At 29.0% G+C, this 9,564-nt stretch overlaps 1 long non-coding RNA gene across 1 annotated transcript; it reads right to left on the minus strand.

Moving 5' to 3' along the window:
• Window positions 1-8,395: 8,395 nt before the first annotated feature.
• Window positions 8,396-9,094, minus strand: LOC150032560 (uncharacterized). Its single transcript, XR_016524248.1, has 2 exons — window positions 8,903-9,094; window positions 8,396-8,750 (listed from the first exon to the last, which is right to left on the minus strand). It is a non-coding gene; the product is annotated as an uncharacterized LOC150032560 (long non-coding RNA).
• Between the last annotated feature and the right edge of the window lie 470 nt (window positions 9,095-9,564).

Below are 9,564 nucleotides of genomic sequence, written 5' to 3' on the forward strand. Positions count from 1 at the left end.
TCACAAAATCTTTATAGTTGCTTTTAAAAGTTCACAAAATTATTTAAAATCAAGTGATTTGAATTTTGCAAATGATTCTAAATGATCTTATCTTATTTATGAATGTGATGAAATTTCTTTGTCGAAATTTTCTCAATTGAAAAAAAAATATTAAAAAAAAAAACTTAGCCTTTTATTTTTAAATAATGGGTTTGTTTCCTCATATACAATTTTTAATAATAATAGTCTCATATTTTGTAATGGAAGATTTGAAATCATAAAAATACCAAACACAAAACCAAGTTTTAAAAAAATTACTTATAAAACATATGAAAAATTGGTATGGATTTTGAAAAAATCTCACTCTAAAAAGTAGATGGCAAAACAAAGATATAGTCTTGGATGGTATTAGCATCCTACAATACCTATTTAAAAACTATTATCATATTTTATTTTCTATTATCTAATTTATTTTATTAAAGATGATCCTTATCTTGAGAAAAATAAATATTTTTTTTATTTTAGTATTTTTTGACAATATATTTTTACTTTAAACTCGTTTTTTTTAATTGATTAGTTGAAAATACTATATAAAACTATTTATTTTCATAAATAAATAAATTGGCGAAAATTTGTATCATTCAATTGAATCTCGAACGTTATAACCTCTGTAGTGTCTGAAATTGAATATCAATAGTGATTTTTTATTTTTGCCAATCGTTACCATCATCAACCTTTACTAATTCATTTGGTTCATAAGAATAGACGAGATTATTTATGTTGAATTATTAATTAGATATGTGGAGGATTGTCAATTCTCCGCATAGTGATGTGAATATAATATAAATTTTAATATAAAATATTAGATTAAAATATCATTTTGGTCTATATATTTTTATTTTTGTTCCATTTTAGTCTGTCCAATTTTCATTCCTGTATTTTGAATAAAGCTTCTATACTTATGTGAGATTCAATGGATTTGTTAGATTTCTCAAGTTTATTGGAGGAAAAAGGAATGAATTGCAATTTTCATTCTACCAAATTAATTACTATTCTGAAATTTGTTCACACCTAACAAATTCGAAGAATAACTTTTTGGTTCATAATAACTCAGTAGTAAGGTAAATTCATCGGTTTTCATTTTTGGCATGAATTCTCTATTTAGTATCTGAGTTAAGAGAAAGAGATCTCCATCCAACTTATGTGTCTAGCAACTAAGGGTATTCAAAAAACCCGATGATCCGAAAAAATTGATCAATCCAACCCAATCCGTGTGGTTTGGGTTGGGTTATCAACTCATTTGGATTGGGTTGGGTTCAAATAAATGAAAATTTTATAGGTTGGGTTGGTTCATGGGTTCAGAACCAACCCCAACCAACCCGAATTTATTATTAATTTTAAAATATATATTTTTATTACTACTAACACAATTATTTATACATATATTGATTTTATTTTTATTTAATTCCAATATTTTTTCAATAATTTATGATTCAATAACTCTTAAAAGTAGTTTCTTTGCGTTTTTAAAAAAAATTCACTATATAAATTGAAATTGAGTTGTTAATCTTAATTTAATATATGAAAATAATTAAATTAGATTTTTATGTTTTGCTTCTTTTTAGAGCAAAATTTTAAATAAATGACCCGATTAACCCGAACCAACCCAACCCAAATATTTCATGGTTGGGTTGGGTTGGCTTGGGTTCATTTTTTAATAAGGGTTATTTGGGTTGAAAAAATTTACAACCCGAACAATAGGGTTTGGTCTAAAAAGTTTTTCAACTCAACTCAATCCAACTCATGAACACTCCTACTAGCAATCCAATGATGACATCAATCGAAACTTTTTTGTCGACGGAGAGCATCCAGGCCGACGATGGCGCCAGTATGGCTTGCCGTTGCGAAAGAAGAAGAAAGAAAAAGAGAAAAAATAGAGAAAGAAAGAGAAGTGAGAGAGTGGGAGAAAGAAGATGGAGAAGAAAGAGAGGATGGAAGGGAGAAAGGGAGAGAAATTGAAAAGTAAAAGAATAATCTCAAATGTGTTTATTTTGAAATTTTCTCATATTTTACATTTTTTAATTACTTTTGTTTGTCAGTTAAGCTGTTTTCTTTAATTTCAATTTAATTGTAGGGACTATTTTTAAGCTTTATTTAAAGTATAGGGATTGAGATTGGACAATTAAACGGGACTAAAATAGAATAAATATATTGACCAAAATGATATTTTAATCCAAATATTATTTTAGGTTGAAACGTATTTTTCACATGGATAGTTTTAACTTTCAATTTTTAATTGATTAATTAAAAATAAATGATAATATGTAGATGAGAAAAATATAAGAAGATAAATAAAAATCATAAAAACAAAAAAATAAAATTGATAATGAACCACTGCTAGCTTTAGGTTACGAAATGTATTTCTCAACTTATTATTTTAAATTAGTTGAAAATAAATGGTATCTTATAGATAGGAAAATAGAATAATAAGAATATATATATATAAACACAAAATCGATATTGTTATGGAATTGTAATTAGAAAAAAAAATATTATCACTTAAATGAAAAAAAAAAAAGAATATATATATATATATATATATATATATATATATACCTAGAAAAAAACTGTCAAAAGTACCAAAAAAAAAATATAGTGGGATTGACTTGTGACCAAGGAATAAAATATCGATATTGTGGTTTTAATTTTACAAATATATCAATAAAATATCGATATTGACGAATATTTCTATAAATCACAAAATTTATAAAATTAATTTAGATTAACAATTAAGTTGTTTTTACTCCCAAAATTAAGTTATGACATTGTTCCTAGTATTTCTATTCATATGAGACTAAATAGATGACATTTTTATATTTTAGGAGCATTTTTATGTTTGGAGGATTGAGTTAATTATTATACTATATGGGTTATAATAGTATGTGGATAAGATAGCTTGCATTTGGGGTGTAAAATATTTTAAATAGTGTGTTTAAGGGACAAACTATTTTAATCTGAGTTATAATAATTTGTGTTTGGGATGTAGGTTATTTTAGTCTGTGTTTAGGTTTTTTTTCCTAGTGTTTTTCTATTTTTTGTAATTATATTTTTTATATTTTAATTTAAGAAAAATTTTGTTTACATTTTTTTATGCTTCATTTTCTACCATTATGCTAAAACTAAAAAAACATGTTAAATTTGAAATATTTTCATTTTTTTATACTTTAAGTTAAGAAATGAATTTGATTATATGTATCTTTTTAGCTATATTAGTTATAAAAGAGGTCAAAGTTGAAACTTTTTCAACTTTTTTTTTTTTTTTTTACCTTTTTTTGTAATCACATTTTTTCATACTTTAATTAACGAAAGGAATTTGATATCAATTTTGTTATGCTTTACCTTTTATAACTATACTAAAACTTTATGGGGGGGGGGGGAGGTGTTCAATTACATTTTTTATACTTCATTTTATAACTATTCTAAAGTTAGAAAAAAAAAATTAAGTTGAAACTTTTAAATTATTTTGTTACATTTTTTATATTTTAATTTAAGAAAAGAATCTGATTTCATTTTTCTATGCTTCATTTTTTATAACTATACTAAAACTAAAAAAAAAATGTCAAAGTTGAAACTTTCTAAAAAAAAAAAAAATTTGTAATTACATTTTTTTTCATATTTTAATTTAAGAAAACATTATTTTGTAACTAAGTGGTTCTATATTATTTTATATTTAAGTGAAAATAGAAAGCTGATTCAAAATGTTGTGGATATATTTCTATGTATTTGAACATACAAAAGCGAAACAAAAATTATGCAAGTCTCCATCATGTAAACAAATACATTATGTGTTTACTATAGTTGATTGGCTAAAGTGGGTTTTCAAATAGTGTTTATTATAGATAAAATGGTTTCAAAACCATCTTCGACTATAATAATAAGAGATCCAATACTATAATAACTAACTCCATTCAACTCAACTTAGACTCAAATGCCCTTGATCTTCCGAATTGAATATACACAAACTTAAAAATTAAAAATGTATTTTCTATATATATATATATACAAAAGAAATAATATATATACAAGGTTTAACAACAAGAAAAGTCTTCATCAAAATTGAACTTAACGATAAACTTAGAAATTAAACTTATATTTTCTATTCGGTTTGTGGACCACACTTTAGCTTTTGTTTACACGTCTATCTATAATTGTAATTAAAAGTAGGGTCCACCGTACTATCCGTAATGAAATCTTGTAATCTGATTGAGCTTGGGAAGGTCCTCAATCCAATTGCATTTGAATATGCAGTGGGACCCACATATTTGGTAAGAATATTTTTGTCTCAATTTCCATCATTTACTCTTTGAAATGAGGAGATACTACTTTATAGATGGAAGTATCAATAGCGATTTCGACCACTTTAACCATTTTATAACCCATTTCTTTGTCTTACCGATTTATTAGTTATTATGGTGAAGTCAATAGTGGTTAAGATACCGATGCTTTTATCAATTTTTTTTTTGTCTGATCAGTCCGAACGTTGAATTTTTAAATTTTTGTTATAACCACATTTATGCTACGATTATCAAACTACTGCTATAATGTTTCGTCGATAGGAGAACTTTATTGTATAACGTGGTTGTCCGATTAAGCCTCCGGCATATGAATTTACCAGTTCCTTCATACTCATGCAGTCCCACAAACTAGATATTGATGAACAAAAGAACGCGTGAGTCAGCTTCAAGCTAAGAACCAAATATTGTTTTCTTGAAAGCTTCAAGCTACGCATGAGTCAGTGACAGAACTTCGAGTTTATCGTCAACCGTAAACTCAAGCCTACGCAAATAATATTTATAAATCACCAAACTAACTACTTATACTAACTAGTAGTACAAGCGACAAGTCCAGGGTCGAACCTCAGGGAAGCTCAAAAGATTAGTTCATCAAAACTTGTTTTTAGTTAAAGGGATAAATGGGAGGTTGGTTGAATAATTGAAATTGCGTAAAAATATTTCTAAATCACCAAACTAACTTATACTAATTGGTAGTACAAGCGACAAGTCCAGGGTCGAACCTCAGGGAAGCTCAAAAGATTAGTTCATCAAAGCTTGTTTTTAGTTAAAGGGATAAATGGGGGGTTGGTTGAATAATTGAAATTGCGTAAAAATAAAAATGCGAGAAAAGTAAAGATATAAGCGCAATTAACTAAGATGTCTTAGTTTAGAGGAATTGATTTACCCGATGTAATTTAGATCATCGACCCAATTTATGACTCAAATTTCTTATTTATGCTTAGCCCAATTGATTGGAATCCCAACCAATGGTCCTAATTATCTAATTAATCAAAATGCACAGAAAACGAATCCGCTCCATACAAAGTAACGAATCGCCTTAAGTTCTAGGGATATACTAAGATGAGTGTTAATTTCCAACATCTAATTAAACAAGCAATACAGTTTTTCTCTAGGTTACTGGAACATTCCTTTTTGCCTAACTAATCTATTGCTTCCAATTGGATTATCCTATAAATACGTGTTAGATATTACAAGGTAATCTCAAAGCATTAGAATCACACGAAAAAATTATTGGGCATCAATCAACAATTAAAATCACGCAATTCATACATATAGATTTAGATCAAAACCCATAAACAAGTTTGAATGCATCATTAAATTGAAATCTCACAAACTACATCAAGTTCCTCTGAATCCCTAAATTAAGAAACCAAAATCTTACCTTCCCATGGAGGATGAGAAGATACAATCCGACATTACTTGATTAACTACTAAAGAAACACCCAAAATACAAGGTGGAAAGGGGAAGAGAAGGGAAAAATCGGCTGGAGGCCGAAAGTGGGTGTCCTTTTTTTGACCTAAAAGGGAAGAACATATATAGGGCAAGGTCACAGCATTGCAATGTTGCCTTGCGCGGGCGTCCATCATAATGTTTGCAGCGTTGCAACGCTACCCTATTTTGTCCAATACAGGCAGCTACTGCCTTATAGCATTGTGCAATACTCAGTTTAAGTGTTGCAACGCTCCGTCTAGGGGTGTTTTTGTCCATTCACGTTCCTTTGAAGCCTTGTTGCTCAAATTAGCTTTTAATTGCTCCAAATTAACCCCAACTAGCTCGTAGTGACCGATCACTACAAGAAATAACAGATACGATAGCTAATGAAAAAGACTGTAAAAGACCTTTTATAGCCTTTTTCGAAGGTCATGATAGCCCATGTTATTAAAAGTCTAAGACTTTTTATAGCGTTTTTGTAAAGCTATATTGGATGCTATAATAAAGTATGAAGCTATAGCTTATTTACTTTGCTATAAAAACATTTAATAGCATCTTTTATTAAAGCTATAGTATGTTTATATAGCTAAAATAATACGTTTATAATAGCACTTTTTTAACGCTATAATATACTATTCGTAATTTTAATCTTATGCTATAGTAAGGTTATTAGACTTTTCTAATAGCTATAATTACTAGAATAATCTTTTGATAGCACTTTTTTTCACTATATAAATTTTGTTATAGCTTTGCTCATGGCTATAAAAGACAATTTTTTTTTCTCGACAAGAATAATTTGTATATAATTCTTCATATTTATGTTAAAAATAAGCTCATGACTCGAACCACATATTAAATACTTCTTAACACATTAAATACCATTACTTTCATTCATAATTGAAGTTTTATAAATCTATTAACATTACAAAAAAAACCAATATAATCATTTCCTAAAACAAAGTATACAATGATACAAGATAAAGTAATGTCTAACAAAGAAAAGTCAGGAAATGAGGCACATTGTTCAAATTATTAAAATGATAATACAAAATTTAACAAAGTAATAATAATCTCCTAACTTATTACATTATCTCATATGTATGACTAATCTACCGGATGAAACTGACTTAAAATATCACTTACATTAAACATTTCAAGAGAAGCTATAGAATGATAACTTCATGATACTTACTTTTAAGTCTAAAATTAAATCAAGCAAAAAAATAAAAGAAAAGAGAGAGATCATATTGTCCACATTCAATATCAATAACTTACCCCATCACTTCGTCCAAAGTAAGCATAAAGAAATATTTGTTCTATAGTTTAAGAGTCAAATAAACCAATGGGATCATTTCAACAAACAAAGCTAAATAAAATTTCTTGAAAGACATCAACAAGAAACATTTGTCATACCTCTTTTATTTGTTGCTCAAGTGAGAATATTACAAACGAAAAAGGTCACCAATTACTCATTGATCTCCAAAATCATGTAAGAAATAATGAAATAAAAGAGACTATAGCTAAAGAAATTAGAAGAACCTTCACAAAAGCCTTCAAGTCCGAAAGACCTATCACACAGAGTTCAAAAGAACAAGAAACACATTCAAAAAATTGAACAAGAAGAGTTAGCCTTTGCCTAGCCGGGTAGAACTTTTTGACTGCTTCAATGAAACAATGAAATCAGATAGCTGCATTTTACATAAAAACTGGCATTGAACCACATGTATTCATCCTAAATGACAGGCAATTTACCACTGCTTAAGAAACATGTAACAATGTCAGGCAAAAATATAAAACGTTCGTGGTCTAACTATAAGAATTATAGGTATAGAGACAATCAAATCTAAGTAGTTTTAAATTTCTTTTTGTTTCTTCTTCTTTATAAAACTCATAGTGGAATGGTGGATTCTTTGGACAGTGAAAGTTGTTAAGGTACTTTATGTCTAATCTTAGCTGACAAAAGAGCCACGTCGCAACTATGTTGAATTCAAAGTATATATCAAGTAGAAAATGAAAAAGGAACTGATAAGCCTGCAAAGAATGGTTTTCTTTTCTAAATAAGAAAATTCCCCACCTTAGCTACAATGCATACCAATAGCCTGAAGGCATGATGCAACTGTAGTAATAGCTATTTAAAAAATTGAGGAAACAAAGTATACCATCATGGTAAAAATGATATAACCATTTGGATTTAGCAGCTAGTCTAATGCACTCTTCATTGGCTGAAATAAAAATTTATAGTAGTAATACTGAAAAAGATGGTCCATTCAATTTTTTGACAATGAGGTTTCCTCCAAAATTTATGACAAAAAAAAACTTGCAATAGTCCTTGCCCAACAATTTTATTTATGATCAGATAGCAAGGTACTAGGAAGGTTAACACTTCTAATTCTCTAGAGAGAATACACAGAATTGTCAAAAGATAATCCCTAGCAAGCAAAACCACCTAAATAACAATCCCTTCAGCATATTCTAACACACAAAATACCTTGGGCACCACTTCACACGTACGCGTATACACTTTTACAATTGGGGGCTTATCACCTTGCTAGAGATGGGGAGGGGAAGCCATCTAAAATGCAAGTATGCATTTTGTAAGAAAATTGAAAGGAAAGATATTTTTCATTAGTTTTCACACCACAACCACAATGATATGAATATTATTTAAAGCCATTAAGGTGCATTAACAACCATATTCATAACAAACATCACAAATTTTAGTCTTATATTCAGAGAAATAAATTTTGACACAAACATCACAAATGCATCTCATCAAAGATGACTTCAGAAACGTTTCCACCAACCTTTTTATTCAGCATTAGGGAAAGTGCTTGTTAGTGTAGGAAACTGTGGCACCTTTCTAGTATCTTTCTGTTCACCTTGAAAATCGAGGTCCCCCATCATTTTTTTTTCCAATCATCGTGACATAAATTACTCCTAAGGCTGAAACTATCCACTTCCGGATTATCCCCTTCTCCCCCGACCTAACATATTTTCATTTCCCAAATAATAAATTAAAGACTTCAATAATTCCAGGTTTTGTCTTTTACATCAACACCAACAAGCAACACAGAGAAAATTCGACGGAGAAAATAAAAATGGGAACCAAAAGAGGAAATAAAAACCAAGATTTTACCGTTATCCTTCTTGCAATCCTCTCTCTGTCTCTTTCGTCGAGCCATATTGAGGATCCTAGTACCCAACATAATCGGGACGGGACTCCGACAGTTCCCCCATAATCTAAATCCAGAGCAAACGATCCGAGAAATTACCATCGTTAAAAGGGAATCCAAAATTGGGAAAATTTTCACGAAATGACCCGAAACCCAAAAATTTTTCTACTAATGACTTCTTCTTAAAAACTTTTCTACTACTGACCTTTTTTCCATACGAAATTTCAAAATTACCTCCAGTTTTTAAAAAGCGGTAAACACGTCTCTATGAATACTTTAAGCGAACATTTAGATATTATTAAGCGATCAGATATATATTACTAAGCGATCGGAGAGAATACTAAGTGATCGTCTAGTTATCTACTATAGTTTTTATTAAACGATCGTTTAGAGAATACTAAGCAATTGTTTGTTATCCACTATAGTTTTTATTAAACGATCATTTAGAGAATACTAAGCGATCGTTTAGCTAACTGTTCTGCGATCGTTTAGATATCTATTATGCGATCGTTTGGCTAATACTAAGCGATCGTTTAGATAATACTAAACGATCGTTTGGATAATACTAAGCGATCGTTTAATACTAAGCGATCGTTTGGATAATACTAAGCGATCGTTTGGCTAA

This window comes from Benincasa hispida, chromosome 11, assembly GCF_027475165.1.
Source record: "Benincasa hispida cultivar pf3 chromosome 11, pf3_genome.v1.1, whole genome shotgun sequence".
NCBI lineage: Eukaryota > Viridiplantae > Streptophyta > Magnoliopsida > Cucurbitales > Cucurbitaceae > Benincasa > Benincasa hispida.